Source organism: Herpailurus yagouaroundi, unplaced genomic scaffold, assembly GCF_014898765.1.
Source record: "Herpailurus yagouaroundi ecotype Mexico unplaced genomic scaffold, PumYag 142, whole genome shotgun sequence".
Classification (NCBI taxonomy): domain Eukaryota; kingdom Metazoa; phylum Chordata; class Mammalia; order Carnivora; family Felidae; genus Herpailurus; species Herpailurus yagouaroundi.
Window position 1 is genome coordinate 13,869,107 of NW_024412397.1, and position 25,832 is coordinate 13,894,938.

Consider the following 25,832-nt stretch of genomic DNA (forward strand, 5'->3'; position numbering starts at 1 on the left):
CTGAGCCAAGGGTAGGACCCAGTTGGCTCTCATAGGTCAGGTGCCCCGAATGAAGCTCAAACGTCATGCTGTTAACTCCCCGAACTCTTGGCAGAGTGCAGCTTTCTGTTTTGAAAGTAATGGCCCCATGTCTCTCATGAACAAGTCCTGTTAGAGATCAAAGCAATCTTTCATAACCTTGTTTTGATGAGTTAAGGGAAAATGAAGCAGAAACATGAGGATTAAGTGTCTCTTAAAACTCCCCTTGGGATGCAAATACTGGGAAGAATGTGTTGGGCCAAACCATGTGTCAGACTCCAAACATGGAGAAGCAGAGCAAGGCTTCTGACAAATTGAGGTATATTTGGGTTTGCCTCTATCTCATTGGTCTGTGTTATGATCCTTCAGGGAGGCTCGCTATGAAGAGGGGAGGGGGCGTGGCTCCCTCCCCTCCTGGGGAGGGGGGCGTGGCTCCCACCAACAGAGCTGAATCTCTCCAAATGGACCAAGTGTAACCATCTAAAATTTAGGTTGTTATTTTTCCTTTAAATCAATTACATCAAGGGATTCTGCATAGTGACACGTGTCTCTTAGGGCTCCAAGCATATGAGAAATAATGATTTTATGACGAACAAAACTTATTTTCTGTAAAATCGATAAAAACACAGCTGTCTCAAAGGTGTATCTATGACATAGGTAACATCAAAGAGGAATGCTAACTCAATCTGTTTCCTTTTGTTTCTCTGTTTCCAAATATCTTTGTATCTGATCTGAAACATTTATCCTGAAATTCTTAGCAGCTCCAAACCTACGTTTATTCAAAGGAGTATCCATAAAAGATAGAGTTGGGGGGCTGGGGGTGACAAAGAAATGATCATCCGTGAGAGGAAATATAGCTTGGGAATAATCTAAGTGTGCAATGATTATATGACCATAGAGGGCTTTGTTTGTTTGTTTTTACTGACGTGAAATTCACACAACATAAAATTAACCTTTTTAAAGCGAATAGTTCAGTGGCATTTAGTATATTCACAATGTCGTGCAGCCACCATCTCCGTCTGCAAAACATTTTCGTTACCCCCCCAAAGAAACCTCTTTCCCAGTAAGTGGTTGTTCCTCAATCCTTCCTCTCCCCAGCCCCTGGCAACCACCCTCTGCTGCCTGCTTCTGTGGACTTAACCTCTTCTGGTATGTCACATCAATGAAATCATCTAATAAGTGATGATTTGTGTGGTGGCTGCTTTCACTTAGCATTGCAGTTTTGAGGTTCATCCACACTGTGACGTGTATCGATGCTTCCTTCCTTTCCATAGGCTGACCAGTATGCCACTCTAGGCACGTACCACATTTGTTTATCCTTTCGCCCACTGGTGGACCTTGGGGTTGTTCCCACCTTTTGGCTGCTGCAAACATGTGTATACACGTGTGTATGTGACACCTGTTTCCGATGCTTTTGGGTATATACCTCAGAAAAATAGGAATGGAACTGTTAGAAGACCAGCGGATGCTAGAAAGAGCTGCGGCTGTGCTCCGCGTGTCTGGTTTTTACCCCAGCACCATAGCGCACACAGGTCACAATCCACACAGCTGGAGAGTCTCTTGATCTTCCACCAGGGGATCTGTCACCAGTTCCCCTGAATTGGAGCTAAGACTGCTACCTGGCATTTCAATGTCCTGAAGCCATGAAAGCTTGAGAGAAAAAGAGAGGTCGTGGTGATCACTGGAGGGCTGGTGCTGCCTAGCCAGGGCAGCTAAGGAGAGCTACTGCACAAAGAACAGTGTTCCTGGAAGCTGGGGCCATACTCCTTAGGGTGTCTGTTCGTACTGCCTGCCCTGTGGTCAAGGTTAACAAAGGACTACATCAACTCCATATGGGCGGAATCACCAAGGATTCACATTCCTCAAGACTGTAGGTCATGGTCACCTGGGCAAGACAGAATCTCAACTCCCTGAAATGCTGGCAGAAGGCAGGGGAAGTGTGGAGCAGAAGTTGGTTACTCAACCAACCTTATTCTTTTTTCTTTTTAAAGTTTATCTGTTTATTTTGAGACGGGGGAGGGGCAGGGAGTGAGCGAGAAAGAGAATCCCAAGCAGACTCTAAGATGCCAGCACAGAACCCAACGTGGGGTTTAATCCCACGACTGTGAGATCATGACCTGTGTGGAAACCAAGAGTCGGATGCTTAACTTACTGAGCCACCCAGGTGCCCCTCAACCAACTTTATTCTTATGATCAATGGCAGGAAAGCAGACTGACATCTTTACCAGTATTTCCCTGCATGCTGCTAGTATGTAACACTTTCCTTGATTTTCAAGTTTAAATGGAAGTTACACCCCTCAGTATATGCCACCCAAAATGAAAACATGTCTACAAAAACTTGTCCGCTCACATTCATAGTAGCATTATTCATAATGGTGAAGAATGGAAACAACCCAAATATCCATCAACTGATACTTGAATAAATAAATTGTGGATATCTATACAATAGAATATTATGCAGCAATCAGAATGAATGGATTACATTGGGAATAGGAAAAAAAAAACAACATATCCCAGATGCAACAGAAATGAAAAAAAAATCATAAGGGAATCTGTTGTACAATTTGATGTCAATAAATTTGGAAATACAGATGAAATTGCTAATTTTCTAGAAAAAGTATCTTTCTGAAACTGAAGAAATCGGAAAACCGAATGAAACTAGTTTAGCGTTAAAAAAAAGTGATTTGACAGTCAAATGTTCATACCCCCCAACCACCTCCCAGAAAAGACACTAACTAGTCTTAGACGACTTTATTAGTGAATTTTACCAAACCTTCAAGGAGAAGGTAATCTCTCTCTTACATAAGCTATTACAGAATATAGAAAAGGATAGCAGGCTACTTAATTTATAAAGCTAGTACGGGCTTGACACCAAAATGAAACCAGGATGTACAAGTGCAGGCATACCTCATTTTATTGCACTTCGTAGATATTGCATCTGTTTTGTTTGTTTGTTTTTGTTTTGTTTTACAAATTGAAGGTTTATGGCAAGCCTGGGTTGGGCAAGTCTATTGGTGATATTTTTTTCAACAGCATTTGCTCACTTCCTGTCTCTGTGTCGCATTTTGGCAATTTTCTTAGTATTTCAAACATTCTCATTATTGTATTTGTTACGGTGATCTGTGATCAGTGATTATAACTCGCTGAAGGCTCAGGTGGTGGTTAGCATATTTTAGCAATAAAGTATTTTTTAATAAAGGTATGACTTTTTTTTTTTAGACACGCTATTTCACACTTAACAGGCTACAGTATAGTGTAAACATAACTTACATGTGCTGGGAAACTAAAAAATTCACTTGACTCACTTTATTGTGATACATGCTTTATTGTGGTGGTCTGGGACCACATCCGCAGTAGCTCTGAGATATGCCTGTACAGGGGAAAAAAAATGTAGAGTAATATCACTTATAAATGTAGACTAAAAGACTTAAATATTAGCAAATTAAATCCAACCAGTGTATTTTTTACATGATCATTACTAGTTTTGGTTTTATCCCGGGGTTGTGAGAACATCAGAAAAATCCATCAGTGAAAGTTCACCATGTATTTCAGATTAAAAATAAATAACATAACATATCTGGTTCTATAAATTTTTTTTTTTTTTTTTTTTTTTTTGGGACAGAGAGAGACAGAGCATGAATGGGGGAGGGGCAGAGAGAGAGGGAGACACAGAATCGGAAACAGGCTCCAGGCTCCGAGCCATCAGCCCAGAGCCCGACGCGGGGCTCGAACTCACTCACGGACCGCGAGATCGTGACCTGGCTGAAGTCGGCCGCTTAACCGACTGCGCCACCCAGGCGCCCCGGGTTCTATAAATTTAATACACACTCTTATCTAAAAGAAAAACTCTTAGGAAAAACTAGAAATAGAAGGGAGCTTCCTTACTCTGATAAAGGGTTTTTACCAAAAACCTAGAGCAGTTACATCACATACTTCTGGAATATTCCCATTAAAAGCAAGAACAAGGCAAGAAGGGCAATTATCGCTGTCACAACTCAACATTATACAGGAAGACTAGCTAATGCATTAAGAAGGAAGGAAGGATGGAAGGGAGAGAGGGAGGAAAAGAATGTGTGCAGTGTGGCAAGGAAATGAAAAGCTACTTTTAGGCATAGAAAATGCATAGACATCAACAGACAAACTATTGGAAGTGATGAAAAGAATTCAGTAAAGTTGCTGGTTACAACAGCAATATAAAATTCGGTGTTTCTTTGCTTATATTTCAGCAACAAATTAAAAAAAAAATAAAATTGAAAGAAATCCGTCAATTCACAATAGCAGCAAAAACTGTAAAGAACCTAAGGAATACAGAGGCGCTTGGGTGGCTTGGTCGGTGAAGCATCTGACTTTGGCTCAGGTCATGATCTCTCTGGTCATGATCTCCCAGTTAGTGGGTTCCAGCCCTGAGTGGGGCTCTGTGCTGACAGCTCAGAGCCTGGAGCTGCTTGGAATTCTATGTCTCCTTCCCTTTCTGCCCCTCCCCTGCTCTCTCGCTCTCTCTCAAATAATTTTTTTTTTAAAAAAGTACCTAAGGAATACACATCATGTAAAATGTCAAAGAATGGGGAAAAATTACAAAATTTTATTAAGGATATAAAAGAAGATCTGAGTAATGGGTAGAAAGCACTAAAATGTCAGTTATGCCTAATTACCCCTAAATTTAACTACATTCCAAACAAAACCTGCAGAATTTGTTTGAGTTTCGAAATCGATTATAAAATTCATATGAAAATTGAAATTATGAAAAAAAAAAATCGTTTTGAAAAAGAACAATGAGAGCCGAGGAGTCGCCCTACAGATATCAAGGCATTCAAGTTGCAGAAGTTAAAATACAGTGGTCTGGGCAGGAGGACAGGTGCCGGAACAGAATAGAGAGCCCACTGCAAATCCGTGTGCACGCAGGAAAGTGGAACAGGAGAGAGGTTAAAGTACGGATGAGTGGGAAAAGAATGGAAGCATTGGCGCTTCTTCAGATTCCTATGCCAATTATGCAAAAACAGATTGAGGGGTGGGGTGGAATTAAAGATCTCTACACGAAAACCTGCAACACAGAAACTACTGGAACGTGCAGGAGAACATCTTTACAACCTAGAGTGAAAATGCTGGCCGTGAATTCGCCCAGACCTTCTGGCTATCCGGGGCAACCTACACTAGTTCCTACACCCACAGACCTCCTTTCTCAAGGTAAGCAGGATTTCCCCAGACTGCTTCCTGGCCAGAGTGGAGCATGTGACTTAGGCCGGCCAATCAGACGCCACCGGAGGCCTCGGCGGAAGTGAGGAAGCAGGCTGGCTCCCTGGAGGCGTGGAGGGGCAGAGGCGGTGCTGGAAAGGTGGCGGGGTCCTGAAAGAGCTAGTTTGTTCTGGGGGTGTTCTTTCATTGAGGCTGAGGCATCTTTTCCCATCGCCCCCAAACGTTGTGTGAACTTCTTACTGTCTGTAAATTTCTTTTCTGCTTAAACCAGTCGGACCGGATTCTATTGCTTGCAACTAAGAGCAAGAACTGACATACAGCCCCCCCTTGGACCTGAAAACATCTTTAGAACAAAATATACCATAATCAAAATTAGACATAATAATACTTTTTAAAAAATCCTTGGAGAAGACATTTGCAGGATCCATAACAAAGGAATAAATATGTTTATTGTACCATAGAATTTATATCTAATGGAGAAAGCACCTAAATAAATAAGAGAATGGAAACACCCCAATAGGGAAGTGGGAGAAAAATGAGAACAGGTAATTTTCCAAAGTGTAAACCCAAATGCCTTAATTATATATATTTAAAAAATTACATACATAGCATTATGGTATTCATATTCTATAAATTTTTTCACTCGAGAGCATTTATGAGAGTTCGATTGCATCTTGAGAGCAAAAACTTGTAGAATATGAACACCATAATCCTATTTACATAAAATCTTAAATAAAAGCAACATTATATATTATTGATGAAGATGTTAAAAATGCAAAAAAAAAAAAAAAGGTGAGAAGCTAGAAGTTTCTACAGTAAGCTATGACAGTGATGTCATTTGGGGTTAGAAAAGCCACTGAGTGTGTCAGTCAAAGAACACCAAAGATTTACTTGCATTTTGTTTCTGGGGGAAAAAGTTGGCAGTTGTTGATGGTTGGTCTGGATTCTTCTACTCCATTTCCCACACTTAATGTAGGAATTACAATTTGTCATGTGTGCTCCCTCTTTCCTTTTATAAAATCTGAGAAAGACAAACTCACCATTTCATCTGTCCGTTATAGGATGTTGTGATAGCATCATGAGAGAAATAATGGCATACTCCCTGTATATAAATTACAGAGGGAAACTCCATGTTGATTCCCCCTCTAAAAATAAGCTTTAAAAAAACCCAATAAGCAAATTTCTGTAGCTTTATTTTCAATTCAGTTTTAAATTATATATATACTTCATCCTCATGAAATAAAGATATAAGACCACGAAGATTCATTTATAATGATTTTAGGTCCTTAAAAATAATGAATGGTTGTTTTTTCTGCTGGCATTGTCATGTTCTTTGTACTGATTCTGTACTTCTGTGTCGCCACAAATACAAACCACCCCCCCTCCCCCGCCAAGGCCACAACTGTGATATGCACTTGTCATTCACAGGCCAAGCCACAGGATGCCACTGTTGCATTTGTGCAATAGTCTACTTAAGTTGAGATGAATAAAGAAAGGGGGGGGGATCTCTTCTTTTATAAACAGACACATGATAACTAAGGTTTAAGATTTAAATCTTATGAGTTCTAATTTTTTAATTCCCTTTAAGTTGGATTTTAAATACCACATATTGAAATCACCCGAGTCTTTTAATAATTACATTGAGACTCAAACAAAAGTAAACTATTTTGGAACTGTTAAAAAAAAATGTGGGCACCCACAAATGCTAAGAACAAAGTCCTCTGAGAGTTAAATTCTCAAAAGTGGTTTCTATGCCAGCTACCTGGGGTCAGTTGCTATATTTATATTCGTGAGATCTCAGTGATATATTGCTTGCTAAAAAACTGACAAATAATGTATTCATGCATATTAAAACCTATCTAAAATTATTTGTTTTTTAATGGGGGCAGCGTATTTTTGAAATCAAAGTGTTGAGTAAATCAAGTAATGGTGTTCCTTTGACTTACCCAAAGATAGTTTATTTGTATTTCTAATTGATCCACAATTGGTAATGATACTTGACCCTTTAAATGTCTTTCCGATCCCATCCCAGACTCTAACAGGTAATTAAAGGTTTATAAATTGACAATCACAGGTCCCAGAGAAACTGATATTTAAAGGTAAGCATTCCTTTTGTCTTATGAGTCAATAAATTGTACAGAAAGTCATTCCTAATGTAGAATACATCCTATTAAGAAGTTAGGAAAATGTGGTCGATGCATATAGGAAATAAATTGTAGTCCCTCAAAGAGACTGTAGTCTAATTAGGGACACATGACATGTTGTGTGAAAAAGAAAACAATGCCATTAGGAATGTGAAGTGCCAAAATACTGTAAAGTGCCCAGTTCTGAAGAGAAGAGTCCCCAAGGACTGGAATGGCCAGGAAGGGCTTTGGAGGAGGCAGAAGTTGTGATCAGCCTGCTCAGTGTCACTTCCTTGCAGAGTCTCCTGTCCTCTACTTGGCCCAGGCTTTCCTCTGCCAACTCAGTCAGTTCTTGTCTTTGGAAGATTTTCATAGCTCTTTGAACATGTGTTTACTTGTAACTCTCAAAAATTGTTCATTTCTGCATTCAACAAATTCTAGGCACAAAGAATACGACCCGCGTGGTCCCTGTCCTTGGAGCTTCTGGTCTAATAAATGCATTGCCATTATTTGCTCATTTGTGTCTCTCTTCTAGGGGCCTGTGACCTACGCAATGTCCCTGGCGGGGAGGACAGAGCAGATCGCGAATAAAGGTCGGTTACGTGGATGGTGTGCCAGGATGGGGCCGAGGCTGGAAGATCAGAAGTTAGCACGGTTGTCCAGCCAAGGGGTGTTGGGAGAGAAGGGACAGTTAAATAAGACGAAAATGCCAAAGGACATGGTGTGTCCCACCCGCAGTAAGGGAGAGGACGAAGCCAAAACCAACTCCCAGGATGACTTTATGCAGTGGGTTTGTTTGCGTGCGTGTTTCTTCACCCATGGCATTGGCCTCCTTTTTCTGTTACAGAATTAACCGTGTGCCAGCCTAGTTATTGTGAAATGAGTTTGCCTAATCTGCAGTAAACTGTGATCCTGCTGTAAAGGGCAGGCCCTTGAAAGATCAGTGCGGAATGGGCCTCTGTCCTGGCCCACGAGCTCGGCAAGGAGGTGGCAGGCCGCTCCAGGTGCATGAGTCAGGCTGCCTTGGTCCCAGCTCTTCACATGCACCCACGCCACAGCCCTTAGTTGATTTAGAGTTCTAGGCAATTCTTAGGGGGTCAGCGTGACTCATAGGGGCAGGACATGAGCAAAGCGATGGGCTGAGCGGTTGTAAGGTCATAAATTTTTAGACTTAACTAAAATAGTCCAAGTCTGAATGCAGGATACCGGTTGCCCGAGCAACCGAGAGGTTAAAGCCGCAATAAATTACGGGCGGTCTTATCAAATAGAGCTGTTACGGCTTTACGACAGAGCACTAGCACCCTCGGTGTTGGCTGCGGAACACAATTCAGCATGGAGAAATTATCAGCAAGTTCACATCAAAGGAAAACAGAAGACCATGACCCAGGTCCAAGGCCCGAGCAGATTGAGGTCTTAATCTCAGACAGTGTAGAGAACAGAAGGTCCGGGTCCTAATCTCTGCCTTTCCTAATCGCGTGACCTGTGGGCGGCTCACCCGGCCTCCCGGAACCGCAGGCTCCCTCTTTAAGAAAGAGATGCTGTGAGGCTCCAGTGAACTGACCTTCATGAAAACACTCCAAAAACAGGGGAATATGCTACCAAAAAAGAAAGAAAGAAAGGAAAGAAGGAAGGAAAGAAGAGAGAGAGAAAGAGAGAGAAAGAAAGAAAGAAAGAGAAAGAAGGAAAGAGAAAGAAAGAAAGAAAGAAAGAAAGAAAGAAAGAAAGAAAGAAAGAAAGAAAGAAAAGAAAGAAAGAAAGAAAGAAAGGTGGTGCTATCTCTAAAAGAGGAAAAACAGAATTAGTTGGGGAAGAGCATCAATAAAACTATAATATCTTAATGAAAGCTACCTGTCTGCCAGCAATTGAGATGAGTAAGATCATCTGAACAAAACCCACACCCCTAACAACTGTAAACAGTCATCTTGTGTTACCACTCACACTTGACCTGCAGGGACCTGGTGTTCGGGGTGAGGTAGACATTTTTGGCAAGGCCCTGGCACTCACCGTGCCATAGCCATTCTCCTGGGTCTCAGGCCAGGGTTTGATTAGTTTTGCTAGTGCCCCGCCTGTCCAGATGCCTCTGTCACTCACTCGGTGCCTTTCTCACCCCACCCTGCTTTGTACATTCTCTCTCTTTGTCTCTCTCTCCCTCCCACCCTCACCCCTCCTTTGCGTCTCAGCCCGCACATGAGTTCTGCTACCAGCCAGATGGATTTCCTCTCTCCCGTATGCATTACTCATTGTCCGTCTCTCCTTGAAGACCAGGCCAGAGTATCGGCCACCCAGTGACATCCGCCCCCATATAAGCTGCCTTTGCTAAATGGTTGTGTTGTCATCTTGCTCTCTGTCCCGCGGTAGACAGCAAGCTCCTTGAGGAAGGTCCAGGAGGGACCGTGTTTATTGCTGTTCACACCACATTCCCTGAGAGTCCACTTAACATAGGTTCGGACTCCTTGGCTGAAGAGGAAGGGAGGGCAAAGGAAATGGAAATGGCGGTGAGCTCTTAGCCCTCGGATGAGTGCCCGAGGGGCTTAGCCTGTGCTAATCCCCAAACGTTCCTTGCTGAGGAGACAGCTGTCTTTGGTCTGTAGGAACTTGGGGACACCTATGTATTAGGTAGCTACCAAACATGTGGAGTGGTTGAGGTGTGGGACCAGGGAGGACCCTGCGTCAGACCAGGAGGGAAGCCAGTGACTGCATTGTCTCCCTTTCTGTATACCCTGACAGACTTGGAGGACAGGGACAGGTGTGGGGGACACCCACATCTAAAGATGTTCAGCCCATCTAAAGATCGCCATGGAACAGAAGAATATGTGCCCAACGAATGACCGATTTCACCCTTCTGTCCCAGATGTAACGAGGATTCAAAGACCAACCCCTCTGACTTCTGTGTCCCACCAGCGAATCCAACCAGCAAGCCACATGGGGAAGGCTTTCAAAAGACAGAAGGAAGTGTGGCTTCTTGCCCTTGTTGAATTTTGCCTTCATGGTCATTAGCGTATCTCCATTTGTGACATGTCTATTCAAGTCTTGCACGTTTTATTTATTTTCAAAAATGTTTTTTAATGTTTATTTTTGAGAGAAAGAGCATGAGTGGGTGAGGGGCAGAGAGAGAGACACACACACACACAGAATCCGAAGCAGGCTCCAGGCTCTGAGCTGTCAGCACAGAACCCAATGCAGGGCTCGAACCCACGAACTGCGAGATCATGACCTGAGCCGAAGTTGGACGCTTAATTGACTGAGCCACCCAGGCGCCGGTATTTATTTTTTAATGTTTATTTATTTTTGAGAGCAAGAGAGAGAGAGAGAGAGAGAGAGAGAGAGAGAGAATAAGAGCGGGGGAGGGGCAGAGAGAGAGAGACAGAAGAACCGAAGCCCGCTCAATGCTAACAGCAGTGAGCCTGATGTGGGGCTTAAACTCACAAACTGTGAGATTGTGACCTGAGCAGAGGTCGGATGCTTAACCAGCTGAGCCACCCAGGCCCTCCAAGTCTTGCACATTTTAAAACTGGGTTGTTCATCCCTTTTCTGTCCATTTGTAAATTCTTTGAGTTCTTTATATATTCTGGGTTCAAGTCCTTTGTCAAATTTTTGTGCTGCAAATATTTCCCCCAGCCTGTGCAGGCTCCTATGTTCAGTTTCTTAGCAATGTCTTTTGATGAGCAGAAATTCCTACTTTTGATAATGTCTAAGTTATTGCCTTTGTTCTTTGATGATTAATGGTTTCTGGGTTCTATCTGAGAAATCTTTGCCCACCACAAGATCATAAAGATAGAGTTCTATATTTTCTTCCATTAGCTCATAGTCTGGATTTTATGTTCAGGTCTGTAATTCAGCACAGATTAATTTATATTTGTGGAGCGAGGTGGAGGTTGGGGTTCATATTTTTCCAGATGATGTCTGCTTTTCAGCAACATTTGTTAAAAAGACCTTTCACCATTGGACTGACTTGGCACCTTGGTTAAAGATCTACCAAGTATATATGGGTAGGTCTGTTTCTAGAGTTGTTGACCTGTGATTTTTGAGCAACACGCTCACCTAGAGAGTGGGCCTTGCAAGATTTCCTCACTCTTGGGCTTTAGTTTAGAGGGACTAAGAAATGGGCGCCTGGGTGGCTCAGTTGGTTAAGTGGTTAAGCGTCCGACTCATCTCTGTTCAGGTTGTAATCTCACGGTTCGTGAGATGGAGCCTCATGTCGGGCTCTGTGCTAATGGTGCAGGGCCCACTTGGGATTCTCTGTCTCCTCTCTCTGCCCTCCCCAGCTGATGCTCTCTCTCTCTCTCTCTCTCTCTCTCTCTCTCTCTCTCTCTCTCAAAAAATAAATAAATAAACTGTAAAAAATAGACTAAGAGAGAATGCTTGGTTTTGAGAAAATAAAGCACATGCTTATTGAATTAGAGTTCTTTGGGGAAAAATATTTTCAGACACCATAAATAAGCAACATGGCAGGCATGAATTTTCCTCCACAAATAAAATGAAGGACACATTTCTTTTTTTCTTTTTTTAAAACGTTTATTTATTATTGAGAGACAGAGACAGATAGAGCATGAACATGGGAGGGGCAGAGAGAGGAGGAGACACAGAATCTGAAGCAGGATCCAGGCTCTGAGCTGTCAGCACAGAGCCCGACATGGGGCTGGAACCCACCAACCGTGAGATCATGACCTGAGCCGAAGTCGGACGCTTAACCGACTGAGCCACCCAGGAGCCCCTGTTTTATTTTCGTGAACTAAAATTCAATTTGCCTTTAAGGCATTATACCTCCATGCTGGTAAAAAGATCATTCTAAGTCTTTCCTGAGATTTCCCCCCTCCCTGTGGTTGCAAGAGAATCTTTTCTTAGGAGGTTGAAAATGATGGGAGGAGGGGAGGGCAGGGTGGGAAGAGGGACCTTTACTCTCTTGTCCATTAAGAGGGAAGTGATATCCTTAAGAATCAAGACTGAACAATCCCATAAAGGTGAGTTGGAGTGATAATAGAGGTTGGGGTTCATTTTTTTCCATATGGGTATCCAGTTGGTCTGGGTCCTATGCCAGATGGAACACAGAGATCTCTGAATAGGCTGGGAGTCTCTGAACTTCCATAGGCTATCCCCTGGTGCTGTTCCCCTCTGATGCTTTATCAGCTCCCTGGGTATTGTTAGCTTCTGTGGAATATGGTGGTGGCTATCTGATGTTTTCACCTGCTTGACATGGTTCCCTTTCTTCCAGCCACTGCACTTTAATTTCTCTTTGGGAAACCACTCCTCCCACCCCATCCCACCCCACCCCTGGAATAGATGGAGTTAATAAGTGATTGACTAGCTCCTGACCCAAGATTTAAGCCAATCCTAAGCAATGAAAGTCAGCCCCTGGGATTCCTCTATGGGAATTGTGTCTCCTGAGCTTCAGCTTGGTGCACTGTAGACTCTACTTTTGGATTATCCTACAGAGAAAGAATCTGACTGAGAATGAAGCCAGCCCAGTAAGCAGCCGAGCCATGAGAGAGCCCCAAAGACATCAAGTCCTTCTGAGCAGCAGAGTTCAGCCATGCCTAAAGCTAGATCCACAATTTCATGAGCCATTAAGTTCTCCTCAACTGTCAGCCTATTTAAATTGGAGTCTATCATCGGAGTGAAAAAAAGTCCTGATATACCACAACTGGGGCAGCCAACAACCTCTGCCCTTCCCAGTCCAAGGCTCTCTCTCTTCTTTTCCACACAGATACTATTACTAAGCCCTCAAGAAGAGCAGTAGCCAGGAAGTGGCTGTCTTGAAGGAGTTCCCACTTTCTTACCTGCCATGCTGACTGCCTGCTGGGAATAGGGTAAAGAAAAGTCAAAGTGAGGATGAACATGAACTAGCACCTCAAGGTGTCAAACTCCCACACAGATCTCTTTCTCTGTCCTGCTTTCTTGCCTTCCTTTCCTATCCATTTGCTCTTCCTCCCCAGTAGTCTTGTTTCCAAGCCAATTTAACACATAAATCACTTACGTTGTGCCCAATACTGTTTGGAATCAGAAAACATCACCTCAGCCCTTGGAAAGCTCAGGTGTAATGAAAGAGAATTTGGAGCCGGGACAGCGTCAGTGAGGGAGCCTGGGGCCAGAGGACAAAGGGCAGAAAAAGTCAACACTTTGAATTTGAAGCACGTGATGATGCCATTGAATGAGTCCCTTCAGGGAAGAGGAGGGGCTGGCATGGATAATGGGGAGATGAGAGTCAAGTCAGATGAGAGACCGCTAGGCTCAGGATTCTGAAGAAAGAGACTTGAGGGTCCATTACATTATAGAACGTTTTTGTTAAATAATGCCTGAGAGGTGATCTGACACAGGTAAATCCTTTTATTTCTTTTAGGTAAAATTAAATCCAACCGTACACCTCAATTTCACAGTTTAGTAAACGAAAGAACGAAGCCAGTAGTTCCCACAACAGGCAGGGGCCATGCATGTCCCCAAGATCCTTCAGGGCCTGCCAACCAGAAGAATGGGCTCTTACCTGTCTCATTAATTCTGCTTACTCATGAGATTTTTAACAACAAAAATCGAAATAAGTTTGAAAACCCAAGGATTAGTTTCCTTCCCATGCAAGTACTAATATACTTTCTTCCTTCTTTTGAGCCCCATCTGCCCCGCACCCCCCACCTCCCCAAAACGTGGATCTAAATTCCCTCTTCTGGTTCCCTACCCCTCATTGTACCCCAAGACTCAGAACCCAGATCTCTGCTTTTTTCCCCACAGTCTCCTTTGCTGCCTTTAGGACACCACCTCTCGTTTCTGAGCCAAAGACACCCAGATGTGTCAGTTCAGCCTGACGTCTATCTTGTGCAGGACCTTTCTGCCTGGATGCTCTGCCCACAGCTCCTCGATGAGAAGGAACGAGAAGAAATCAGAGTGACCCCGCTCAGCAGAAAAATCATCCTGGTGGAAAACCACCAGTAGCGGCAGCCACTGGATGGCTAGAAATACTGCCATCATTACCTTCTTTTTGCTTGACGGGACCTCTTTTAAGGTAACGAACCCCAGCTGATTTTATAAAAATAACAATAATTTTAAGCCAAATATGGTAAAATAGAAACAAAAATTACCCGGAACATTTCAGTGTTGAAATGCTTCCCCCCCCCCCCAACCTGTTTTGCTTATCCAGGAATGTGTTCATAAAATTTTGGAATTGGGAAAAATTGAATATTACAAGTTACCCGTTCACATTTGAAAAGTTTTTGTGCATAAGATGAAACACCTTTTATAATTTATTTAAGCAATCCACTCTTGTTAGATTTTGAGTTGCTTCCAACTGAACTCCTATTGTTGGACATTTTGGTTGCTTCCAACTTGGCCCTGACAAACCAACACAGAGCCAGAATAACTGGTTGAAAATAAATTACAATAAAGGAGAGGGGAGAAAGGAGGAAAATGATTGGAGAAATCCTGGAAAGATGGGCCAAATTGCTTAAAGAAATAAAAGTTTTTAAAAATGCCCTTTTAAAAAGTGCACAAAATTTGCCAACGTTTGTAAGACAAAAGAAAAAAACACAAAACCAACAGTGATTAGAGATTATTCATTTTCTTTTTTAATATTTATTTTTGAGAGAGAGACAGACAGAGAGAGAGGGAGACACAAAATCCAAAGCAGCTCCAGGCTCTGAGTTGTCAGCACAGAGCCTGATGTGGGGCTCGAACTCAAGAACGGGGAGATCACGACCTGAGCCGAAGTCAGATGCTCAACCAACTGAGCCCCCCCCCAGGCGCCCCATAGATTATTCATTTTCAACCAAATTATTATTTTTAGAGAATGGCTCCACTAAGTTATTTTAAACAAAGTCACGTGCATGTCCTCCGCTGGACCAATGCTTATGTAGCCAATTAGGTTGTTCGTGATCGTCCAGTGTTATAAACTGCAAGAGGGTTTATATTAACGTTTGCGAGATTGCCTTCTAAAACCCCGTGCTTTTCTCCCAGATCTGGTGGTGGTCCGGATCTGTTCCTGACTGGTCCACCGACAATGCAACATCTCACTGGGTCTCATTCCCGGCCCCTTCTCCTCTGCGTTGCTCAGCACCCCCGCGGTGGCCTGTGCTGAAGGGGCAGGAACAGTAGCTGTCTGGGCTCTGACATCCAAAGCTTGTCTGGTACCTGTGAGAAATGGAAAGCCACTCTAAAAATAAGTTGTTTCCTCCTGCTCCCAATCCCTCCTCAAAACAGTAAGAGGATGTTTCAGAGTTTTCAAATGGAAATGGTCACAGCAGCCAGAGGCCATGGTCTTGACTTTGACAAGCCTTAACCTGTCTTCCTCTAGTCCTCTGAAACAGGACCGAGTTCAGAACGAGAAATTAAAAGAAGACCCGCCACATAGATTTGTCCATAATGCCACTCTTAGAGTCCCATTTCCAAGGGAGACAAATTCACTTCTGGCACCTGAAGTTGCTTATCTGGTTCCTCAGAGCTGCAACATTGAATTCGCTCCCAGGTATGAATCAAACCATCAAATATTCTTTATATCTGCTGCCAGGAACAAAGGTGAAAACCAGCTCAGGTGAGTGCCTCACAATATACTCTATGCTTCAAGAAAACTACAGCCTGTCTTACCTCTTCACTAGACAGCATATTATTTTTCTTTTATATATGTATGCTTTGTCGGAACCATCTGAAAGTTTCAGACACAGTGACACTCACCCCTAAATACTTCGGCAACCATCTACCACAAGGGACATCTGCCAATACCACAACAGAATTATCACACGGAGGAAAGCTAACATTAATTTAATAACATCTGGTGTACAGTCCATATTCAAATACCACAAGAGTCTTATAAAATTTATTTTTTATCACTTAAAATTTCATCCTATAGCTGTGGTTCATCACTGCCTTTGGTTGTTATGTCTCTTGCAGCCTCAAGAAATTCTAACTTAGAATAGTCCCTCTGGCTTTTGGTTTTGTCTTGTTTGTCTGTTTTACATTACTTGATTAAAAAAAATTTTTTTAACGTTTATTAATTATTGAGAGAGAGCAAGAGTGAGCAGGGGAGGGACAGAGAGAGGGAGACAGAGGATCCGACGCAGGCTCCACACTGTGAGCACAGAGCCCAATGTGGGCTTCGAACTCATGACCGTGAAACCATGACCTGAGTCGAAATCAAGAGTCAGCCATTTAACTGACTCAGCCACCCAGGCGCCCATTACTTGATTTCTTTTTCATTCACACCAATTGTCTTGTAGAATCTCCCACATCCTAGATTTGTCTGGCTCTTCCCTGGTGACTAGATTCAGGTGAGACATTTTGGGCTAGACGTCTGTCCGAGTGATGGAGGCTGTACTTTCTGCATTGTATCAGAAGGCAGGTAACATTCGGCTGTCCCAATGCTAAGTTTGTTCACTCTGTGGCCAACTTCTTCTTAAAACATAAAATTAAACCACACATGAACAAATCTATATTTTCTAATTGCCTCTCTGCGATGAAAGCCCAGTGTATCTTACAAAGCAATCTTCCTGCACAACTTTTAAAAAATTCAGCCCTAAGTCACAAGGCTTCTCCTTTCCTGTGAAGCGGGTGTTTGAAAAGCCTGTGAACTCATACTGGTTATCTTTCACAGAATCTGGAATTTCTCTTACCAAGACCAAAACCAAATCAAGCAAAAGCAGCACCTTGCAAACTGAAAAACCCAGTCTTCACAGGGTATGAGTTTTCAAGCCGAGGTTCCAAAGTGAGACAGATTGCTCAGGACAGGAGGCAGTGGGGTGGCAAATGTGGCCTCTGTCCTTGGTCTAGAGGGTCACCGGCCACCTCGCCCAGGCTCCCGTCACTCACATGATGGGAATCCTGCATGCGCTGCCTGGGCAAGCCCAACCGGGAGACCCAGAGCTGGATGCTGCTTCTGTTTTGGAAATCAATTCAGGGGCACCTGGGTGGTTCAGTCGGTTAAGCGTCGACTCTTGATTTCGGTGCAGGTCACGATCTCACAGTTCGTGGGCTTGAGCACCGCGTCGGGCACTCTGCTGTCAGCGCAGAGCCTGCTTCAGATATTGTCCCCGCCTCTTTCTGCCCCTTCCCCACTCGTGCACTCTCCAAAGTAAATAAACATGAAAGAAAGAAAGAAAGAAAGAAAGAAAGAAAGAAAGAAAGAAAGAAAGAAAGAAAGGAAGGAGAAAGAAGAAAGAAAGAAAGAGAAAGAAGAAAGAAAGAAAGAGAAAGAAGAAAGAAAGAAAGAAAGAAAGAAAGAAAGAAAGATCAGTTCAACAGACTTCACTCCTGCCTGCTGAGAAACAAGGTAACTTCTAGATCCAGAATAGTCTGTGGACTTGCACCGAGCTGTTATCTTTGTATTAAGAAGACCTGGAGGGAGCGAGAGGAAAAGGAGATTATTTTCAATGCACTCTGAAATGGCTAGAATCCTTGTTGAAATTTTAGACTTACAGAACCATTTTCAGGAAGAGACGTAATTTGTCTGCATCAGTCTGAGTGAGTGTGTCTTATGATTTTGAATCTGATCAGAGCTTTTGATGATCGACTATGCAGGGGAGATGGTTCCTGTTTGGGGAGAAATCCCCAGACTTCCAGCATCGTTTCCTAAATGCAGACCTAGTTCTGTCAAACTTGATGGATATTTCAGTCCCCACAGCTTCTTATTGCTGCTTTTCATTTTGGGGAGATGCTCAGCTGATAAGAAAATGGGCTGAACATTCAATCGATAATAGTGATATAAATAGTCTCTGGTTGTATAAATAAAGCTGCTTTTACCTGAGCGATGTTTTCAACCTCTGGCAGCAGCAACTTTAGCAAATGCCCTTTTGGGAAATACCCCCAATAAATATTAAATTTAAAAAGAGTTTTGTGAACCGAAGACTCCCCGCATGAAATCACAGAAGGCAGATCTTATTTAAAATCGGTTTTCAGCTGCCGTTTCTGGTTGCAAGGTAATGAATTGTCCTACTAATTGAACTTGAAGTTCACCTTTCAATTATGAAGCAAATTGCAGAACCCAAGGACGGGCAGGTAAAAGTGAAATGATGAGCAGTCATGTTGAAACTAAGACACCCTTTGTTCCGTCATCTGTGGGTACAAGAGCTTTCTGTCCTTTGGAAATGCCCCTGGCAGTGTCTGAGAGCGTAGAAATCTCAAAGCATCTCAGGGGTGTGCCTAGGGAGAGAGAGAAAGCAAGAGAGGGAGAGAGAGAAAACAAGAGAGGGAGAGAGAGAGTCTTTTACTGCATTTCCCTTTATTTTCTTTTATTACATGAGAAAATGGTCTTCATGTGACAGCATAAATTAAAGACGCTTGAGTTTGCTCCCTTCGGTGTTGACTCTGAGGGAAGCTGAACAGAGTGGTGGTAAATAACTATATAATTGAAATCGCCTTGCTTTGTTGTTACCTTAGAAGGGGACTGTTGTGTAGAGGCTTCAGATTTATTGAGATAGATTACACCCCTGGGTGTAAATCACTTTGTAAAAGTAAATCAGGCAGTTTCCATAATTCCCTTAGGCCTCTGGGGTACAGTTTAATACACTAAGCCATAATTTACTATTAAGGGGGACCCTTGGGGTGACTTTTTCCTGGGGAATCATCTTCTCACTGGGAGACCGCTTATGATGCTACTATAAAGAAGCCTCCCTGTCTTCTCTCTGCCCTGGCCATCTCATGTTATATGTCCAAATGGGGAACGTTCCGACTCCCAGTTTGGAAGGCAGCAAGTTGGGTCTTACGTTTCTGGCACAAGGAGACATTATTGCCTGGAACACGAGGAGATACCACATGAAGGATGCCATCTCTCTCAGCCCTGGATCCAGGAGGATTTGCCCCCCTTCCATCAGCTGGGCTTTATTTGGAAAGGCCAGCCTGGGACCTTGGCACTCCGTTTCATTATGAGGTTTTGAATAGCAGACACTGTTTCCTTAAAGTATTTCTCTAAGACTGTTTCTCTAAGACATTTAATTTGCATTTTTGTTTGATTTAGGATATGACCATGTTTTACATGTTTCAAATCCTATTTCTGATTTGCAAAAATAAGAACCAAGTGGTCGTCTAATCCTTAAGGGTTAAAAGGAAGAAGTAGAATGTGGGAGTGGGGGGGTGATAAGAGTTAAATATGGTTTGAGTTTATTTAAAATGTAATTACTTTTGGCCTTTGTAATTTTGTTCCTCTTTCACAGAGATGACAAGAATTCCACAAACAATGGCAGTCGGTGGAACCTAATATGCAAGAGAGGATTTGGGTGGTTCAAGGTGAAATTAAATCATCTGTGTAGGTAAGTGCATTATAAGCAATCTCCAAGCTTCGTTCTTGATTTTCTAGTTTCTGGTTTCCTTCTTCTGCTGTGGTGCAATTCTGCTCCATCCGTTGCCAGTGGTTCAATTGCCGCCCTGATGGCCAAGCTCCTAATAGCTTTGTAATCCTTCTTTCACACCTACATTTTTCCATTTCATTATTAAGTCAGTAGGATTTAGGCAGCCTCTCTCCTGTGCCACTTTTCCTCTTCTCACGGCTCTACTGTTTTACTTTTCAATGTAATTGCTTCTTTCTAGCAGTTTCTCATTATGTAATTCAAAGACTAAGGGTGCAGAAGACTACTCAGGCTGGCACACTCGTGTTCACGGTTTTAGTTAAAAGTCCTAGGAGACACTTCCTTAAGCAACAGTAGAGGGACAAGTTTGTCAGAGTTGTCCATTGTTCTGAGTTGCTTTAGGAACTTGGTCTTTAAAAAAATTTTTTTAAAATATATTTTTAAATTTATTTATGTTGAGAGAGAGAAAGAAAGCATGAGTAGAGGAGGGATAGAAAGAGACACACAAAATCCAAAGCAGGCTCCAGGCTCTGAGCTGTCAGCACAGAGTCCCATGAAGGGCTCGAACCCACGAACCGTGAGATCATGACCTGAGCCGAAGCTGGATGCTTAACCGACTGAGTCACCCAGGCGACCCAAGAAAATTGGTCTTGATTATAATGGGGATGTTTAAGAAAGTAGCAAAACATCCAGAAGATGAAGCTCCAAATCAAACTCTGATTTGTAAATTTGTCAAAATCATCCCTACACCCAGCAGTAGCCCCGGAAACCCTGCCCCATCCTGTTCCCTTTCAGGAGGTGTGCAAGCCTGGGACAGGCTGTGGACAGAGCACCTGAATGAAGTTTTCCTCCTCATGTGGTTGGTCGACTCTGTTGGAGCCCACAAGAGGAGGTGAGAGGCCCAGCCAAGTAAGCAAATAGATGCCCCCTGGTCAAGAACATTCTCTGGAGAGACAAGTCAGAAAACAGGAGTGGTGTCAGCCACACATCCGCCAGGACGAGAAGAAATCCAGGAAGCCAGATAGACCTATGATGGTAGCGATTTAGCAATATCACTTCCGGGTTTATGGGGAAGAGTGGGGTACACATAGGTATTGGATTCGTCAGATGGAAAATGTACATATACACACATGAACATACAGGTGTATATGTGCACGCACATATGCACATGTATATTCTAGCTTAGGCAGTGAGGCCTTCAAACCTAAACACAGAACTCTGGCATCATATTGAGGGCTCCTGGCAAGTGGCCCCTAAGTGTGTTCCCCTAGCTTCTCTCTCTATGTCCAGTGTGAACCCACTGGCCACAGACTAGTTACGAAGTTCTCAAGTTATACTCTGTCGAATCTCAGCTCCATAGCTCACTGACCTCCGTTTCCTCATCTATAAAATGGGTATCATGTGAGTTATATTGGGTAGGCTGCATTAGCAACCTCATCAAAAGAGAAAACATATAATAGACTTAACAACTAGAAAACACTCAACAAGTTGCTAGTTATCATTACTTATTATTATATTCCCTTCTTAGCCTTTGTAATTGATAACAATAGAATTATAGGTGGTTGTGGGGGGCGCCTCAGTGGCTTAGTTGGTTAAGCGTCCAACTTCTGCTCAGGTCATGATCTCTCAGTTTGTGGGTTCGAGCCCCGCGTCGGGCTCTATGCTGACAGCTCTGAGGCTGGAGACTGCTTCAGATTCTGTGTCTCCCTCTCCCTCTGCCCCTCTCCTGCTTGTGTTCTCTCTCTCTCTCTCTCTCAAAAATAAATAAACGTTAAAAAAAAAAAAAAGGAATTATAAGTGGGAATTTTCTGTATAAAATACAGAGGCTCTGTGACCCAGGATTTTTTTTCTTCTACATCCTCTATTCTTAGTCAAATGCAATAGAACATGGAAATATAACTGAACATCAGTTGTTACGTGACCAAAACTCCAGGGCAAACTTTTGGAAGGTTATAAAACTGTTGCCAGTTATGAATAAAAATGTCCTTAAGACTTGTAACGGTTTGGCAATTCCTTAGACAAAGATCACAATTTTCAAGTCAATTACCACACAGTAAATGTCAGATCCTCAGTGCACGTGTTTTAGATATAAAAAGGTAAGTTGAGAAGTCAAGAAGAGCTAGATCATAGCATAAGTTTTTCTTTTAAAAAGGTCCATTGTTTCTGAAAAATGGGCAGGCCGGTTTTTCTCAATGCCCGGAATGCTAAGACCTTTCGGGGGATTCATAAGACAGATTTTGGGGCCTGCTGGACCAGGGGTCGTGGTGCTGAGGGCTGTGTGCCTGTAGCCAGTCACCAAGGTGAATCTGTTCCGCTGGGGTGGTTTGGAAAGCATGTTTACATGGTGTGTCCACTCCCACTGCTCAAAACTCCCAGAAATCAAGGACTTAGAGATCTGTTTGTGATGCTCCAGACCTGCCAGTGTGATTTCAGCAATGCTTTTGCCCTACTTGCTTGGCTTTTTAACTAAAATGATCTTTTGCTGATTTCAGAAGTTAGGTGAAAATACAGGAAGTACATGGGGCGCCTGGGTGGCTCAGTTGGTTAAGTGTCCAACTCTTGATTTCCATTCAGGTCATGATCGCACGGTTCGTGAGTTTGAGTCCTGTGTGAGGCTCTGTGCTAACAGCACAGAGCCTGCTTGGGATTCTCTCTCTCCCTCTCTCTCTCTCTCAAAAATAAAAAATTAAAAAAAAAATTAAAAATAGAAAATACAAGAAGTACAAATAAGGGCAAGGAGATTATTATGGTCATTCACAACTCAGGAATACCACTGTCAACATTTTAATGTTTTTAAAATTCTTGTTAAAACACATACATATGATTATATATACATTTTATTTTTCAAAAATGGGAATATGCCATGTGTACTATTTATAGCCTGCTTCTTTTTACTTAATAGCAGATTATGAACTTTTTTGCATATAATTAAATGCTTTTAGCACCTTTTCATGATTATGTATTATTCTGTGTTATGAGAGGTCCATCATTTGGTTAACCATGTGAGCCTTTTCCGATTTTAAATAATACCATGATGTATGTACTTACATTGTATGTATGTCTTTCTTCTTGCGGTTTCTGGCTTTTTTATTTCTTTCTGCGTATTGTGGGTTGAACCACCTGCCTGGCAGAGATGTTGCCCAGAGAAGCCAAATACGTGGTTTATCTCACCAATAAGTGACTCAGCATTAAGAATGATCTCAGGAATCCCCATACATTGATTTTGCAAATAAAATTAAGGCCTAGAAAAGCCAAGAACTTTGCAAAAGCATCGCAGCTAATGAATGCAAAGCACAGACTAGAATCTAGAATGCCATGATTCTCATTTGATACACTTTCCAACCTACCGGATCATCCCCCATAGCGCCCTGAAAGGTGAAGTTTTAGGATCATGCAAATGCAAAACATATAAATGTGTATGCATACATATATGCATATATGTGTATATACATCCACACATATAAATTTATACACATGCACACACATGTATATGTTCTAATTTAGGAAGAATGAAATAGAATTACTTCATTAGTTAATTTTTTAGGCTTAATTCTTGATTTTTGAGAGAGCGAGAGAGAGAATCCCAAGCAGGCCCCACACTATCAGCATGAAGTCTGACTTGGGGCTCGATCTCACAAAACGTGAGGTCATGACCTGAGTCAAAATCAAGAGTCAGACGCCTAACCGACTGAGCCACCCAGGCGCCCCTACATCATTAGTTAATTTTTAAAAATCAGCTGTCACTACGGTATTATAGCATGAAATAATTCTAAGCTTATCATTCATGTCCCTGAAAGATTTTCCAGAAGAGACAGAGGTGCAGGCAGGTCAGTCCCTGGGTCTCCAAGTACTCAGTGCACATGAAGCACCATTGAGGGCTAAAACCAGTGCCATCCCACTAGAGCCCGGGCACAGACGTCTCCTCTGACTTTCCTCCTGCCTCGCCATCAACTCTTGGGAAACCTGAGAAGACACTACAACAAAAGTTTGTCCAAAAGCCAGTGAAGCAATGGAGCAGCCAAACCTTGGTGGCTTTTCACGAGTGTTGGTGCCTTTAATATTGCTGTCCCAGGCTCACAGACTCTAACGATCACAAAAATATGCTTTGAAGCCCAAGATGACGACCTTACATAATTGCAGTGCGGCCAGTGCTTAAGAGGGGCAGATATTGAAGTCAGAAAGTTGCCAACAACCCTCGGAAGGTCTCAGCATCAGGCGTAGTTGTACAGAGCAGAAGCCCCTTTTAGCTGAGACTCGTTCTGGGGTGCACAGCCTCCTTCTCTCCGTCTGAGCAGCCACATTTATATGCAGGGGGATTTTCCAAATAATCCCAGAGGCAACTCGGGTTCATATTTCTCTCTGGCTCGGCGTGAGTGTAGAACCAACATGACTTCAGCAGGGTGGGCATGCCTGGTGACATCATTTATCCGTGTCAGCAGAGACTTTAGCTGGTGTTTGGTGATTTCGCTACGTCGGGAAAATAAGCCAGTACTTTCTGACTTGGGGTAGACAGATCGTAGAAGTCTCAATTGCTTTTAGATCTTTGCAGTTCTAAAATTGCAAGCCTGGTATTTTTCAAATACCTAATAATACAGTAGTATTTTACATAATTGCTTTCCCTAACATTCCTAGAAAACTATAAATAGTCCTCTTAATAGGCACAGAAGTACTTATATTCCAGATGTTCCCATGGTGAAGGGACTTGAGCTGTAATTTCCACCTATTTCAGAAGCACTGAGACAGAGAAACTTGACAGACACATTCTTTTCTTTTGCCTCCTATAGATTCCCACATCCCCATCCTCGAAGCCGGTTGGAGATGATCTGATCTCCCAACACTGCAGGGCTCAAGGCTGCCTGCGGCAATTCCTGTGCCTTTTTAGCTCCATCCAAAATAAACCTCGCTCAAAACCTTTCTGGGAGAAGTGCTGTAACCTCTGCTCCAGGAGAGATAAGTTTCATGCTTGTTTGCTTTCTTGTTTGTTTGTTTTTTGTTTTTTTTTTTTTAATTTTTTTTTTCAACGTTTATTCTTTTTGGGACAGAGAGAGAGCATGAATGGGGGAGGGGCAGAGAGAGAGGGAGACACAGAATCGGAAACAGGCTCCAGGCTCTGAGCCATCAGCCCAGAACCTGACGCGGGGCTCGAACTCACGGACCGGACCGCGAGATCGTGACCTGGCTGAAGTCGGACGCTTAACCGACTGCGCCACCCAGGCGCCCCTCTTGTTTGTTTTTAAAGACTACTGAAGGCAGGCTGAATGAAGACTTTCCAGTGGTACTTTATTGGGGTTCCCTCTTCTTGATTTCTGGGTTTTCATGCCTGGTACAAACCCGCTGATGTGTGAATCTAGCAAACAGTCTCTCTCCACAATTTAGAACCTTCACCAGTAAAATTTGGGACTTTCTGCAGGCTGAACTAAAATCTGCAGCGCTCTTTCAGTAGTCTTGTCTCCTGGAATCAGCATATTTGAATCATTGGGCCCTAACTCACACCTCGTGGTACATTGTAATGCATCTTCAAAGGCACTGTGGACCTGATTGTTCCCCGCCCCGGGCCTGGGGTTGGAGAGGGTGCAGGGCTGGGCGGCACAAGGGGCATCTGGAGCCTCTGGGCCTCGTCCACAAGCTTTACGGGATGTGCCAGCAGAAGGGCCACTTTCTAAGCTCCTGCGTGGGTGTTAGAAACTCTTAGGTAGGTCAGGACCAGGAGACTCCCAAGGAAGTTGGGGATCTGGGGGTGCATTATCTTTTTTCTTTTTTTAAATGTTTGTGTGCGTGTTGTGTGTGTGTGTGTGTGTGTGTGTGTGTGTGTGAGGGAGAGAGAGAGAGAGAGAGAGAGAGAGAGAGAGAGAGAGAGAGAGAATGCACATGAGTGGGGGAGGGGCAGAGAGAGAGACACACAGAATTCAAAACAGGCTCCAGGCTCCAGGCTCCAAGCTGCCAGCGCAGAGTCCGACACTGGGCTTGAACTCAGGAACCGCAAGATCGTGACCTGAGCCAAGGTTAGATGCTTAACAGACTGAGCCACCCAGGCGCCCCTGGCGTTGAATTTTCTTAATCCAACTCTTGGTACCTTCCCCTGGAAGTCTTTGGGCCCCCACAGCAGTAGACACTCCGGAGTTGGGTTGACGCAAGTGGATTCCCAAATCCCCAATGTCCTTGGGAACCTGCCTGAGAAAGGACCAGCTCTCATTTGCCAGTCTCCCCTTCCAACTGCCCTTCCTCCTCCTAATGGAAGAAAAGC

At 43.2% G+C, this 25,832-nt stretch overlaps 1 long non-coding RNA gene across 1 annotated transcript; it reads left to right on the plus strand.

Annotated features, from left to right (window-relative positions):
• LOC121032839 (uncharacterized) lies at positions 1-24,567 on the plus strand. Its single transcript, XR_005791514.1, has 4 exons — positions 1-337; positions 7,870-7,927; positions 19,457-19,552; positions 24,373-24,567. It is a non-coding gene; the product is annotated as an uncharacterized LOC121032839 (long non-coding RNA).
• Positions 24,568-25,832: the final 1,265 nt, after the last annotated feature.